The following is a 16460-nucleotide window of genomic DNA, read 5'->3' on the forward strand; positions in this document are numbered from 1 at the left end:
GTTCCCCATGAGTCATTCACGGAGATCTTTGCATGTCTATGGCTAGCGTCTAACTGTAATCTGGCAATCTGACAACTGAAATTTAATACTGCTATGATGAACACAATTTTTTTTGCCTATCTCCCGCCAAATGGATTCAGCTTATAATATGGTCCAAATAAAACACAACACAAACCTGTCCATTTTGTTCTATAGTAGAGAGAAGCGATCTGCCTCAGGTTGTCTGTTTTATTATTCCCTTCTCTTCAGTACATAAAAGTAGGTCAGTTCTTGAATAAGACAAGGATTTGAAAAATTGGTTGGTGTTGGCAATGGAGGCTAACTAAGGAACAGCAGCTTTCACCTTAAGAAAACAAATCGTACTGCATAATAAAAGAGGCAATATATATTACTTTACACTACTAAATTATGAATATGTAATTAAAGGTTAGTCATTCACAAGCTACCCTGTAACAACCTGCCTGAGGAGCTCATTGACATACTGTAGACAAGATGACAAATGACAGTTATTTTACAACATTGACAAAAGCTTGGTAAACTGCACAAAAAAACGGAAGTTTGCCTCTGTATGATATCAGTTTGTATGGCAATAACACAAGCCTCTGGCTCACACAGGGCTGAATTTAGGGAGCATGCTTCTGCAGACACGTTTTCTCATAGAATTACAGAAACCTAACATTTCTGCATGAGTTCCTACCTTGTCTTTTTATTATTTTAAGGAGGTTCTAAAGCCGCAAGCTCTCACCTATGCTACAAAGGTCCAAAGGTATCTCACCAGCATCTTCTCCCTGGCTTCATCCAAGTGCCAGTCTCTGGCAGTCTTGATTGACCAGCATGTGCAGGACTGCAGTCATTCCGCCACATAGGGAGTGTGCTGGAATGTAAACTAAAATGAGCATTCGCAGCTTAGTGTACATTCTAGAGAGGATTGTGAACAGACAGGTAAGTGTATTTTATTGCACAAGAGATATGCAACGCCTGCAATAAAAAAAACAGTTTGCAATTTTTTTTGTCAACTATATGCCTTCAGTTCAGCTTTAATGTAGGAAATTTTGTCTAGACAAACAGGCCAAGGTTTTCACTGAGCTAGAGCATTGGTCTTGATCTTGCTGGCTAGACTCATTTGTTGGAAACCATGGATGTGTTAAAATCACATGGTCAGCTCTGGGGCTACCTTAGGTACAAATGTTGCCACCACTGGACTTTACCATAATGTGTATCATGTTCCATGGAGCCCCTTAAAAGCTGTAAGGAAACAACAAAGAACAATTCATTTGAATTCTATGGCATCTTGTGTTCAATGCAGATGCTTAGTAAAAGTTTTCAGTAGTTTACCCTGTAAATGCCTTGTGCAATTGTCATTCTGCCTGTTTTGTTGAGGGCAATGCACATTCAATATCTTCCACTTGTTTTCTTGACATTTTCTTTTTTTGTTTCTGTGGTTGTCAAATGAAGAGATGTCTACTGGTGTGCTCCTAGGTCAGTTCTAAGTAAGGGAGTCCCACTGTGTCTGTTGAGTTTTCAATTTATTTTACACTATGGGGAAGGCAACAGCGTAAGCAGATAACCTACTGTTGTAGCAGAAGAGAGAGTCCAGAGCTAGGAAAAATGGTAGAGGAAATATGGTTTGTTTGGGTTTTTTTTGTTTTTGTAAACGAATGTTCATAGTCTAAATAAAATATTTAGGAAACTTCTACTGAAATTCCAGGGTGTTAAAAATTATTTGTGTTAGAAAAAGATGTATATTTGTGTACAATGTCCTTCAAAAAAAAAAAGCTATGGATTTGGGAAATTCAGGCTGTTAAGGCTAAAGCCTTTTTATGTAAAACAAATCTGATTAGTCATCTCCTGAATGGCCATTGTAGTTAAATGGCTGGTCAGGGGTACTAACATTCCAAATAGATAGTTGGACTTCAAAAAGGTATTGCAAAATGTATATCAATAAAAAAATTACATTTATTTTTACCCACATGTAATGGTTAACATAATACAAACACAATTAAAAAGGTTCTGATTGGTCAGTGAATCAACCTGTTTCATGCCAACACCACTGCTAATAATATGCTTTGCACCATTGTACCACTGCCCTTACAAATATTTAAACATGTCCTACTTTTTTCTGCATGATTCCCTGTCATACCAACTTCTATTATTATACAGATATTAATGCCCAGTGTGTTCCTGGTCAACGGTGTAAGAGCGTCCTGTTTTCAATGCATTTCACAAACAACTTGGTCTGCTTCTTCAGAAAAGAGTGGTGGTGTTTCTGCAAAGGTCAAATAACATAATATTGAAAACCCAACCATTGCAACGAGTAAGATCTAAAAGGAAAAACGCAATTGCTCAGATGAAGTGAGTTTCATAGAGGAAGCACAGGCTCTTAGGCAGAGGTTGCACAAGAGGGGATACAGTAAGAATCTTATGAAGAAGGCATTTAACAAAGCCAAAGCCAGATCAAGGCAGAATTTACTCTTCAGGCCATGTAGCGGGGCGAACACTGTTAGAAACAGCAGCATTCACAAGTGAAAGCTATTCTCTAATAATATTTGTTACTCTTTACCAATGGTATAGCCCCTCAGAAGTATCTGAAGGACTATCCAGAAGTTGTATTCAGAAGATCCATGTCCATTAGGGATAAAATGGTCAGTAGTTACTACCTTGGGGTAAAAAGGGACCCGGGTAGGAGAAAGGGCAAGTACAAATGTGAGTCATGTAACCAGTACCCGTGTAGGTTCAGGAGGGTGAGGTAATCACCTTACAGGGGGGATGAAATACAGATGACAGCACCATGTGGCCTGCCAAACTATACAGGTCATCTTTTTGTTGTTGCAAAGCTTTCTATGTTGGGAAACTAAAAAGACCCCCATGAGGCAGGATTTGACCACAACCACAGAGAATGGAAAACAATCTACACGAATTATCAGGCATGTGTGGCTATTGCACAACAAAAATACAAAATCAGCATCGTGGCATTAGATATAGATCCTGAAGTTCACAGAGTGGATTTTGATAGTAGAGTCTTACAAACAGGAAACATGCTGGATTCATACTCTGGGGACCACATTAGCCCCATTCAAAATGAGGCAATATGTTTCAAGCCATTTCTTTTTGATAATCTCTCTAAGAGTATCTTTCTGAGTACATATGCCATTTTCAAATATGTGAAGAATGATGTCCCTATGGGTTTTACAGACTGATTGGATCTCCACAGGTGATCTCTCCTGGCAAAAGTGGTTAAAATAGAAGAACGTTTTGGCCCTATACAATGACATTATTGTAAATTATATGAACAACTGTGACTGCAGAGGGGGAATTATGCGAGTGATCTCTTTTCTTGTATTGAGGGTAACAAAGGAAGTTGTTTAAATGGGAATGACAAATGATGAATTAAGATAGATCCTCTCCAAGAGAATGATATCACAAGTATAGTTCTTCCTAGATTGGTAGAAATAATATATGAGCTGAAGGCTGTTACCTGCACGTATTAAAGTTATTCACATTATTGTGTATACAGGACTGTGTAATGTAAATAAAAGTGCAGCGCTAGAAAAATAACAAAAAATCAAAAATCAACGCACATAAAGTCAATAAAAATAAGTCCACAAAAAAGGGGGGAGGGGGGGGAGGGAGGGGAAAGGCCCTAGGCCAAAAAAAGTCTCAAAAAAGAAGGACGACTTCAAATGCCCATACACACTGATCAGAGGTTCTTTCCTCTGAGGATGTGCTTGGCACGTAACGCGTAAGGAGGAACCTGCGCACGCCTTGACGCCACGCCGTCGGAGCATTGGGGAGCTCCGGCGGCCACTACATCTGACAGGACGTATCTCCTCCTAGATGCCGCTGATATGAAGTGAAGGAGTGGTGGTATTCTTTGGTGGAGCTGTGACTGCTTCCTTGCTGTCTTGTGGAACGTGTGCTTCCTTGATCTGGGGATCTTCACTGATCCAGGGGATTACATCTACCTCTGTTCTCTGACTACATCTTCAACTCCATCTCTACCACAGTGCATACACCTCTGATCAGTGTGTATGGGCATTTGAAGTCGTCCTTCTTTTTTGAGACTTTTTTTGGCCTAGGGCCTTTCCCCTCCCCCCCCCCCCTCTCCCCCCTTTTTTGTGGACTTATTTTTATTGACTTTATGTGCGTTGATTTTTGATTCTTTGTTATTTTTTCTAGCGCTGCACTTTTATTTACATTTATGTGAGGAACTCTTTTGGTTGTCCTATGTGTTTCAGCTGCTCGTCCTTTAAAGCGCTCCACTCATTTTCATTGATTTATAGGACTGTGTAATGTGATGCGATTATCGCAGCATGAGCCGAGTTTTGCCAGCTGTCATCTTTCCTGGGGTGGTGGGCTGTTCCGCCTTGTGATGGATGGTTGCCCTATCCATGGGTGTGAGCATTCCATACCCAGAGGGTATAGGTTCTTGAGCCTCCCAGTTGCAGCATGGCCATCCAGCCAGGGGATGGAATGGACACCCCATCCTGCTCCTTTTATGGAAATGAGGAGGTGGGACCACAGATGGATGCACTAATGAGAGTAGGTGCAGTGAGGTGTGTTTGGTTAACAGTGTCCACATTATGTATGATATCAGATGCCTTGTTATGGCAGCAGATGATGTGGTGCCTAATGGGGATATTTATAGGACAGCAGAGAAGGGGAGTAGGCGTTTGAGGAGGACAGCAGTGCTCTCTGGACGGGATGCAGAATGGACAAAGGGACAAGGTAGGGTAGTGACTCTTTTTGAAGAAGCATATGATTTCCCTTTAGCAGAATGCAGCACCACTATATATTTGATGAAAATTATATTTGGCAACACCCTATTTTACATTGCACTCCTCTGTTAAGGATTATCCTTTGAAGGTCCCATTGGAATTCTATAGGGCGAGATCCCTTTACATACAGTATATACACATAGACATTTTGGAGGCTATTGGCAGTGCTGCAGTCCAGTGTCTAATATCTATATTGCAGAAGGCCATTCCATGCATAAAGGACTGGACCAAATTTGAGCCTGCAGGGCAGGAGCATGGTGACATATCTGGATTGATGCTGGGGGTACAAGCTTTGATCTACCCTGTATCAGTGAACTGTAATTGCATTTTGTAATACAAATTGGTATGACTTGGAACCAAGCAGAAAAAAATAGAATATGTTAAATTAGGCAAGGGCACTGGTACAATGGTTCAAGGCATAACATTATTAGTGGTGTATAGGAATGAAACAGTTCTTATTGAGATACATTGTTTTGTGTGGTGTCTTTAATGCCTGACTATCCATGATTGTACTATTAGAATGCTAGTACAACAACATGGGTGTGGTACCCACCTAGCCCATATGTTCTGGTATACTGGTCAGAAGTACTGCCAAAATCCCTTCCGGTACAGACCTGTGGAAGACTATATATATATATATATACACACACACATACACATACAGATAAGGTCATGGGTTTATTATATATATGCAGGGTCATGGGTAATAATACTTTAAAACAATTGAAGGGGTCAGGTGGAAAATTTTTGGCTGAACTGTGGCTGCATCCAAATAGATGCAACTGGTATTTGGGTATTTTGACAGCCGCAGTTGACGGGTGTCAGAATGCAATAACTACTGCAGATTCAGCCATTTGTGCTGTATAGCGTGGATTTTTTTTTCAGCCTGAAGGCTAGGGGTCTCACTGTAAGGTCAGCTTTAACTGGCTGCCTACACTGCTTATACAGTTTTTAATGAAATGCAAGCAGTTCTAAATCCCTTTACAACCCTCCCCCTAAATATCTGATAGGGACTGGCTTTTAGGCAAACTCTGGAGGCAATAAATCAGGTACAGAATATATTTCACTAATGTAACACGGACGTTTGCATACATAGGCTAAACAACTGGACTAGAAAGAAAAAGAGAAGAAGGTTCTTCAGATGTACCTGTCCCAGCCAAGGCTCTCATTCCGCACTAGAGGCTGCCAATTCCTAGATGCTGTGATCTTTCCAGGGCAGAGCACCAATGCAGCATTATGCACAGTGATGTTATTACCATGCAACTGGAACTGCCTAAATGCAATGCCAGGTTGCAGTGCTAGATAGAAGCTTCAGCTTTGACTCCTAGCAGCTCACCAGACAGCTTACCATTCAAGTCTCTAGATCTAATTTAAAAATGACATATAATACCATACACTAACACCTAAACTGCCTGCATGGGATGGTTTATGGTCATGTGCACCATGACAATTACTATAGAGATATGCCCCAATCCAGCTTTAGCATCCAAAGCAAATACTGACGCCTGTTGCAGGGCCTACCTTGTGAAGAACTAACCAGGCGGGATGTGTGAGACTCTGCAGCTCCCTCCATACACAGCTGAAATCCTGCCAAAGACAAAAATGAGAAGAGAAATGTTGATTTTCTGGTAGTCCGTCCCCTCCCTCTCTGTTCCCTACACCTGTTTTGAATAATTTTCATCAGAAAACAATGGGTCCCATTTAATGCAAATTCTCAGCACAGCACTGACTCCATAAATTCTTGCAGACATGGGATTTCACAGGTTTTTCTTTACACACCATCTCAGAAAGGAGGAATGCTAAATGTGACACACACAAATGCTACCTCAGCATGTTACTCGATGAGCATCTGATCATTCTGTACACTTTCCTCTTTTTTGTTTCAGAAACAACATAGGAAAAAGTGAAGTGCAACTATGGGAAACAACAGATACAAAAACAAAACATCTGCAGCTAAAATAAACCTGTAGTAAGTTGTAATTCACACCTAACCTATTATACCCTGTTGTGCAAGCACACTAAAACCTCTACACTGTACAGATTATGTGGGTCATTGGAGCAATGTAGATACCTAAATGCACCCTATGTGATTTTTCCATGTTTTTTTCCCTGACTGAACTGTAATAGTATTGGCTGTCTGGTGAACCGCTTCTTCCTAATTTCAGCAGTTTTTGATTGAAGCACAAGAAAATTATTCATCATGTTTCATTGTACATAATGTCTAGTTTACAACCACAAAGCATCATCATCCGGTTACAGTTAAGACTCTTCCCATGACAGGCCTGAAATTCACTCCAGTACCTTTTCTGCAAGCATACCAAAAAAATTAATAGTAGACCAGGTGTTACATGTTATATCCTAACCAGATGTAACATGTAGCTAAAGGTGATTTTAGCCTTTAACAAAATTTAATGAAAGCCTGTAGGTAACAAGGACTTGAATTTAAATTGTGAAGATTGTCCATATATTAGAGAACATCTACAAATGCTAATACTAATGCAGTACCCTAAAAGGTTCACCTTTTGTCCTAAATTCCTTTCTGAAAAATAGCAGTGCCTTGAGCCCGAGCCTAATAATATTATATCTGCAGTGTGAGATCATCTAAGCATCGTGCCTGACTGCTAGTCTAAAAAAAGATTTAAAGTGATTTGTTAAAGTGATTTTAAAGGTTGTAATTTGAAAAAAACAAAACAAAATAATGTTTTACTTACCTGCTCTGTACAATGGCTTTGAACAGAGCAGCCCTGATCCACTTTTTTGGGTCCTCTGCTGGCAGTCCTGGCTCCTCCCACCGCCGAATGCCCCTAATAGCAAGGCTCTTGCTATGGAAGCACTCGAGCAGGGTTGCTCTCAAGCCGCACTCTTGTGAATGGACAATGTCCATTCACACATTGAGTTTGGCTCAGTCCCGACCACCTCTCTCTCCTCATTGACTGTGATTGATAGCAGCAAGAGCCAAAGGATCCTGCTGCTGTCAGGATTGGGAGAGAGAGACCCGGGAGAGCTGTGGCTCTAATGCACATTGCTGGATTGAAATGGGGCTCAGGTAAGTATATAATGCTTTAAGGTAAAAAAAACCTGCCTTTAGAACCACTTTAAGTCTCTACTTTAGCATTATAGACTTAATTAAGGCATCTAGTGGTGCTTCCATAAACCTGCACACTGCCCATAGAGAACTTAGCCAGTGCTCTTTGGTGTGCAAAGTGGTTTTAACTACAAAATCAGTACTAGTACCCTCCCCTTTCAAGTTTCCTTCTTGGCTTGAAAGGTTGTCCTTCACATTGTTGAACCAAAAGGAGAGCAGAGTGGCTTAGTTAGCAAGAAGATCCCAATTCCAATCCCAGTCAGACTATCTGCATGGAGATTGTGTGAGCTTCTTCCCATACTCCAAAGGCATGTTAGTAGGTCAACTGACTCCAGGTCAAATGGTCCCCAGCATGCGTACTGTATGCGTGTATGTAAGATAGTGACCTTGGAATGTTAGCTTCTTGAAGGCAGGAACTGATGTAAATGTACATTAAGTGAAGTATGTAAATTTTCAGCACAATTTAAATACCTGTAAAAAAACTAATGGAAATAAAAATAGGTAACTGGAGTCCATGTCTAGATAAAACAGTGTGAGTACTGAAATAGCACTTCTCTATAAAGACAGTGCTTTCTCATCATGCCAATATTTTTTTTTTGTTTTATTCTCCTTCAACTAATTTGAACCACTGAATTATAGGGGAGGCCAGGAGAAAGCTGTGGTACTATATGAGTCCTTCATGAAGTCCTGAATATTCCAGTTATACCAATATTATATTCATTTAACAGATTTTAAATTATAACCAAGCGAAGTTAACAAATCATAATGATAAAATTGATAGGGCACATGAAAATCCACTAAAAAGCACAATGCTTTGACTTAATGTGGAAGTAAACTCTAACTTACAACTTTTCTCCAGCAGGGAAGCTTATAGTAAGCCTTATCAGTAGGTACGGTGAATACCTCCAACACTTGTGCGATATTCACATTGCCTCCAGTCAATGAAGTCAGTGTGGACTGCATTCAGGGCATACCGAATGTGCTGTGAATGCAGAGAGCACTGTACCACGATAGTGACTCACATGCGCAGGAGGGATGTCATCACAGCCTGGCCATTCAAACACCCAGAGTGTGCAAACCCAGAAGGAAGACCAGGCCGAGATGTAAGTCTGTCATAATGTGTTAGTATGCGGTGCATACTAGCATGTTATGGCATTAACCTACAGAGGCCCATTAAAAAAAAATTCCCTAGCATAACTACTGATTTAAGGGATTTTTGGGGGGGTTTTCTGCTGTACAGCTTCAGTGACATTACTTACCTGTAATGAAGGATGTTGTGCATACACAGCTGGATCCTGGAGAAATCTTCACTGGGAGTCCCAGTGGTTAATACCTACAGGCTGAGCTTCTGTAAAAAAAAGTTTCCGACAAAGACCCACCCCCTTCTCCCTCCATTGGAAAACGTTCTCTTGCTGCTTTCACTCTGTTTAAAGGATACGTTCACCTTTGGGAGCATATTACATGTTCCACATGGTTTTTAGGTGGAACATATAACATGTCCCTACTCCCAAAGACACTGCCTGCTCCAGGGGGATCTTCTCCCCATGCTAGTATTTACAAAAAAAAAAAAAAGCCCAGCCACATCATTCATTCACAGAATTCTGTGAATGGAAAACTACAAGTACTGACAGACTTTGCAGCAGTCGGCTTGGCTTGTAGTTCTCAATGATCTACCATGCCTCTGTTGTAGTTCTTTGTGGTAGTTCTTTGTCAATTGCGGCCAGTATGAGGTAGGAGCAGACACATACAATGACAAGTCTGCAGGAGTCCTGCACGGCACCCACTATCTGCGGATTGTGCATGCAGTGCTTTCTAGGCTCTAAGTAAAAAAAATAATGAATGCACATTTTTATCTGCCAAAAGATGTGCATTTATTTATTTATTTTAAGGTGAAGTTAACCTTTAACACATTCTGTAAATGAGAGGGGTGGGGGGAGTCTTACAAGTCACAGGATTATCCCTATCATTCACAGAACATGTTACAGGCTGTTAAAGCAATGCTAGAGCTATACTCATTGGAGAAAGGGCGAGGGGAAGGCGGGTCCTCATTAGGAGTTTTTTTCACAGTAGCTCAGCCTAGACGTTCTGCACAGGAAGAGGACTGGGCACCCTGCAGTTAAGATTTCTGCAGGATTCAGCTTCCTGCACCATGTAGAATATCCTTCATTACAGGTAAGTGGTGTCAACGAAGCTGAAAAAAAAAATTATCTAAACTTTAGCTTTAAAGCTGAACTCTGAGAAACCTAAAAATCCTCCCGTGCAGTGGTATGTGCCCACACAGCAATGGATGCTTCCTCATTTAATCAAAGGTACTTGGTTCCCCTGCTCCTGCAAAGCAACGTTGCTCAAATACCTGCAGCTTACTCTCCGGTATGCTCAGGTGGTCCAAGGTCCTCTGACAAGACTGATGTAGAAACCATAGTCCTGCGGCTGGGCGGTGCGCTCAGCGGTTTTGGGCAGGTTGAGCCCAAGGACAAATACCCAGGCTACAAACTGCTTGCACTCTGGGCATTTGTCCCTGGGTGCACTTTGCCCTAAACAAACATACTACTAGGTGCACCATCCAGCCACAGCAGTTGTCAGACTTTCGTAGAGTTTGACAGGCTGCCGACAACATGGCTGGATGGTGCAACTGCGCCCTCAAGCTGCAGCTAAATACTGAAGCCTCATGTACCAGGGCTAAATGCCCAAATGTGCATGAGGCCTATTACTGCATGCATTCAAGTACCATTTAAATACATGTTAATGCTTTAAAGAGAGAGAGAAACTTTAGAAAGAGCATTCTCATCGTGCACATGAACTATCACACCTATACATATGCTGTAACCTGTTGTCGGCTTGCCTTTCTACATGTGTGAAATTTTGTACTGAATAAAATTTGATTACAAATCTACTTATGTGGGTGCCTCAATTTTATAGGTTTTATAAACACTTACAAACATTCCAAAGAATGCTATTGTGGGATTGAAGCCACACCACTGGTTCCAAATTTTTGGAGATTTTGCCCAAGCCTGCCATACTATGAAAACCACCCATTGCGACAAAAAGAATATATATATATAAAAATTCAGAGGCTGTCTGGATGAAATCTAAACTTTTTGTCATAATCCAGTACGCAATGAACCACAAAGACTTGTAATGGTCTGTTTACTTCCTTCTTACATTCCAGCCTCACCAGTAAAATAGTTTAAAAAATAATCAAAACACCATGCTCAGCATAAATCACAGTATACGACTTTTCCATGTGTTTTCATTAAGACAACTTCATGGTATTTAATAAATAGATATTTCACAAGTATGGAAGTAAGCTTTCCAGAATTCTGTGCCACACAAAGCAGTCAACTCCTAAAAAGTGTAAGCCAATGAAAGTACTGCAGGCCAGATGTGTATCCTTAGAAGTTTTGGTCCCACATCCATTCTTGGATAGTTACCAGTCTTCCTCCTCTTGTCTGATGACAAAATAGGACTGCTTTTACCTTGGTCAACATCTACATTTTGGGCTCATCAAGTAAAAAAAGACTCCATTGTAATGGAGAAAAGGGAGAAATGACCAAGCAACAGAACATTTTTGCAACATGATGAAACATTTACTTATGTGTGGGATAACATGCACCTACTTGTTATCACTCAGGGGTTAAAGAGTATTTAAAACCAGCATCTCATATTCCTCATATGTGCCTGCTGTACCATGTACTTGTATGAAAAATTATTCTGTCCTCTATGTATAATTTCCTTTGTGTGAAATCCCTGGCTTTCTGGCCAGACCCTCTGTTTTTCTATTACAAATTTACCACCCTAGGCAGGACAGCAGAACATGGTCTTTTTTCTGATGCATCCCCCCCCTTCTTGCACAGTCATTTACTGGGAAAATCAGTGTACTGCAGTTTCTCCCCCCACCCCAGCTCCTTATGAAGCTGAGAACAGAGGGTATGTATTCACTTATAAATACCTTTTTCCCCTTTTATTATAATATTTTTATATGTATACACAAATGTTTTGCCTTTCATTTCTATTTAAAGCTAAGGTGAGGGTTTGAATATAGTTTAACCACTTCACAATCTCTGCTTTCCGGCAAGGCTTGATATGGCCACAATGCTTACAAACATTGAATCCTGCAGACAATCCTGTTTAAAGCCTAGAAGGCAGGTAGCTAATGCACCTTTATCAAGCAATTTCAATTAAAGGGCACATACAGTATGTTCCTTGGCTATTAAGAAGTGCTTGCTGAATTCAAGACTATTTCTATTGCTTCTCCAAAGCAACACTTACTTGAAACCTCAATATTCACTAAAAGAATGTGTATTTTTATTATATCTCAGGTCAGGTTCAACAAACAACAAATTGTTTGATTGCAGCTACCCTACAGGAACAGATATGTGTATGTATTAATAGAACGATAGAAAGATTGGTTACACTGACAAACCAGGTAAAATATTTGATTAACTGCTGGTATGTCAAAGTTAAATAAAACAGAGGGGAGCCTATGCTGAAAAATTCTGCAAGGGGCCACAGTCTGAGGCTACACCAACACAATTCCATAAAAGGATGACAGCACTTTCTATAATTGACTTTATAGTAACAAGTACAACAATTTGTATATCTTTTATCCTTTAAATCCTCAGCGTGCTTATTATTCAACATAAGTCAACAAGGAGATGGAAAAAAACAAGTTAAACCACACGGAAGATAATTGTCTTTGGGCTGATGTTTATGTAGAATCTGTGCCTTTATCAACATTCTTCGGGAGCTAGTGACATCTACTTCTGAACAAACTTTTATTCACCATATGGGCAAGCTGCAAATAAGCACATCACTCCAGACACCAATGTGAGCCATCAGCTCTGTTCTGGTACATAAAACATGGATTGCACTGAAGACAGATGGGTCTCTTTCCATCACTCCTTCCTACATCTGCTCAGGGACTACTTATTCACTATTTGTTTAAGACAACATTATTGATATGTGTTCTGGCCATTGTAAGGCAAAGGAATCAACCCCTTCACTTTAGACAGAGAAAATTGCATTCATATTCAGTACAACATGACTCATACTGGACAATCTCAAGGTTCTAAACCAAGAGAACCTACACTTGTAGTAAATAAACCTCTCACAGCCAAAGGAAGTGATGGCGGGAGCTGTCCCTGCCGGGAGAACACAGTGATTATTATTAGCGGCTATAGCCGCTGGAAATAATGGCATGAAAAGCCTGACAGGCTGGTTGTACCGAATCGAATTGGGTACAATTAGCCTACCCATAGATGATTCGAATCTCGGCCAGTCCCTGCTGAACCGGCTGAGATTCAAACCATCTATTGCCGGCTTAAGGCTGCTCTCAATTTATGCATTGCTATATACAGGGGTTGGACAAAAAAGAAAAAACACTACATGATTTGCATGTGTAAAAGTGACAACACATGGAACATTGAAAGTTGAAGTGATGTAACATTACTTTGTTTCTGCTGTGTGATGACATGCCTAGCTAACAAGTGAGAAGCCTCACTTTCCTCATTCACTGCGTGTGCTGCTAGTAATACAGAGTCATATCAGAGCTTACTGAGCTTCAAAAGAGGGAAATGTATGTCCCATAGTTGGATGCTCAGTTTTGAGTTCAAGACCACACTTTTGAGAATGTAGTTTCATACATATTTGCAAATGCATGCAAAACCTCTGTTTTTGATGGAAATAGTTAGAACAGCTTTGGGTTTTTTCTTGCTGGTATGTATGCTGAGGAATTTTTTTTGTATTGTACTGCTCCAAGAGAAGGGTCCCTGGCTGGAAAAAACAGACTCAAAATCAGGTGTCTACTACCAGACTCATCAACCTTACCAACCGTTCCATGTCTGCCATCCCTCTCTGCCAATCCCTCCACTGGCTTCCCATTGCCCAACGAATAAAATTCGAAACATGACCAATAATATATAAAGCCATTTATAACTCTGCCCTCAATTACATCACCAATCTTATTTCCAAATATCATGCAAACCATCCTCTCCGCTCCTCCCATGACCTCCTGCTCTCTAGCTCCCTTGTCTCCTCCTCCCATGCTCGTCTCTAGGACTTCTCCAGAGCCTCCCCCATCATCTGGAACTCTCTATTCCAATCTATTTGACTATTACCTACCCTGCCCACTTTTAGGCGATTTCTGAAAAGCTCTCACTTCAGGGAAGCCTATCCTACCTTCAGCTAATAACCGTATCCTCTATGTCTCCTATCAGTTCGCCCCCCACAGTTATTACCCCTCTGTACCACCAGCCCCTCCCTCTTAGATTGTAAGCTCCAAGAAAAAGGGGCCTCGTAACCCTCTTGTACTGAACTGTATCGTTGCTATATTGTCTCCCTTTATATTATAAAGCACTGAGCAAACTGTTGGAGCTATATAAATCCTGTATTATAATAATAATAATGGTGTTCCCAGATGTATTTTACGCCAAACAGTAGCTCTATGTCTCTAAGCAATGGCAGGATAATGAAACAAAAGCTCTGGGCAGGTGTGTTGTCTCAACTTTGTTTTTTTTAGGCTAAATTTTCAGGTTTGACTGGAATGCATCTTTAAATATTTCAGAAGCAAGCTTGAGGGCATAGTCATCATTGCAAAATCAGTACTCCTGGGCTTCCAGCAAACAACCTCTACTCGCATTATGGAGCCTCAAGACAACATGATCTGTTTATAATAAATGAGGCAAAAGAACAAGTCTTCCTATTCCCATCTAGACCAAAGTGTTCAGTGCTGAATATGTCAATGTGAATGTGTTATGTGGTCCATCTTGTTCTGCAGTCTGTCATCTAGATGCTTACATGTGTCTGGATGACAACTATACAGCCAGTAAGATTGCTGACAGAGAGACTTCGTACCTTCGGTCACTTGCAATGTCAAAGGATTAAAAGTGGAAAGTCAGTAAATTCACACTGGTTACCTGAGCAGAATTATTAATTTATCTTTAAAGTGGCTCTAAAGTCATAACAGTTTTTACCTTAATGCATTCCCTGCATTAAGGTAGGGAAAAAAAAAAAACACTATCTGTAAAAATAACCCCCCCCCCTCCCACCCCAAACACTTACCCTTACCTGGTTCCTTTTCACTCCAGAGCTGCCCTGTTCCCCTTACTTCCTGGCCTCACAGGAGACACAGAGCAGTGGGAGCAATAGGCGTGGCTTATCGGCGCTGTGTGTGTGTCTATGGACGCACATCCCCACTTGGAAGCTTGTGTGCACGGGTGCCCCCTTAGCACCCAGGTTGCTGAGGTGGCACCTGAAGGAAGGAGAAGAAGACAGGACTGGCAGGACACTATGAAATAGGAGGTAAGGGACCACTCTGTGTAATATCTTTTTTAGTTTAAACCAAACAAATTTCATCATTTACTATTACTTTAAAGCATACCTGCATTAAACTACAGCTAAGTAAACTGGTATCTTGATTTATGTACAGTCACCTAGTGATGCTTTCATGTAGCTTTAGATGTTATCAGAAAACCCTAAACCCAGGCATCTATCACACAAGGGAAACCTCTACTAACTGAACATGTAGACTGCTCTTGTTGACCTCTCCTTCTGGTTGCCTGGCTTCTATATTTATCCCACTGCTTGATGCACTGATGACCCTGAATAGGTAGGCAAATCATTTCACTTGATTTTACCTTGTGCTGAGTCAGTGACTTAAGGTAATGAAGTCAGAGTAGGCCAGGCAGCTAGCATTTTCCAGGTCAGCAAGTGCAGTCCACATTTTTCTCTCAGTACAATACTTTAAAAATTTCAGGAAGTGAAGCTAAGCTCAGCCTATCCCCCTCATGCCTCACTACTGGTCCATGACTATTAAGGTGACTTCACTGGGCAATTGTAAGGCACAGGGGGAGAAAAGGTGCAGGTCAATGCGCAGCTTTAGTTGCTGAGATTAGTAAATGCACAATAGTGTACCTGAGTTTCAGGGGCATGTGTGTATTCACTTTTAAGTCTTTGTAAGAATGGACAAGGGACTTCCAGATTTCACCATAATCCCCCCATTCCCCACCAATATCACTCTCAGCATTTTTGGGGGGCACCAGAGGTGGCGAAGAGGCCCATGGGTCCATCAAAACAAAGGCACTTTGAGAGGGAAGGGAGGGGGATGGTACCCCCTTCCCCCTTACAAGGATGGCTCCCCCTTCTCCCAATGTTGAAAAGCAAGTGGCCTTGAATGAGACAGAAAGTGAGGACATGATCACTGTCCTCTCTTTCCTGGCCTCCCAGGCTGCATGACTGAAAAAGGGTCTGGTTGGAATATTAAGGGGAACCACGCTCCCCCCCCCCTTTTTTTTCCTAAGCACTACATTCAAATGTACTGTTAATGACTCAGATTGGTGTGCTGCTGCTGTATGTAATCCAAGCCAATTGTAAAGGAAAAACAAAAATCAATTCCACAGCCAAATATGTGTTGCCAGTGTATACTGTTGCTGAGATTGTTCTAGAACACTTGGTGCAGCTTTAAAGTAACACTAAAGGATATCCTTATTATTAAAGATAATCCACACACATGCCCTACTTAATGGCTCTGTAATCTACTTTTCACTAAAGTATTTTCTGTGTTTTTCTGCCTCTTTGTTAGTTCTCCATGAGCTACCGAACCT

At 41.0% G+C, this 16460-nt stretch overlaps 1 protein-coding gene across 3 annotated transcripts in view; it reads right to left on the reverse strand.

Annotated features, from left to right (window-relative positions):
* TANC2 (tetratricopeptide repeat, ankyrin repeat and coiled-coil containing 2) overlaps window positions 1-16460 on the reverse strand; it is a 518532-nt gene that overhangs the window by 360335 nt on the left and 141737 nt on the right. For all 3 annotated transcript variants that reach the window (XM_089674602.1, XM_089674601.1, XM_089674599.1), the window contains exon 2: window positions 6297-6362. The gene's annotated coding sequence lies outside the window, so the exon portion shown is untranslated. The remainder of the gene's footprint in view (window positions 1-6296; window positions 6363-16460) is intronic.

The sequence above is a fragment of the Staurois parvus genome, unplaced genomic scaffold (genome assembly GCF_062004578.1).
Source record: "Staurois parvus isolate SC_StPar_1 unplaced genomic scaffold, SC_StPar_1.0 ptg000151l, whole genome shotgun sequence".
Lineage (NCBI taxonomy): Eukaryota > Metazoa > Chordata > Amphibia > Anura > Ranidae > Staurois > Staurois parvus.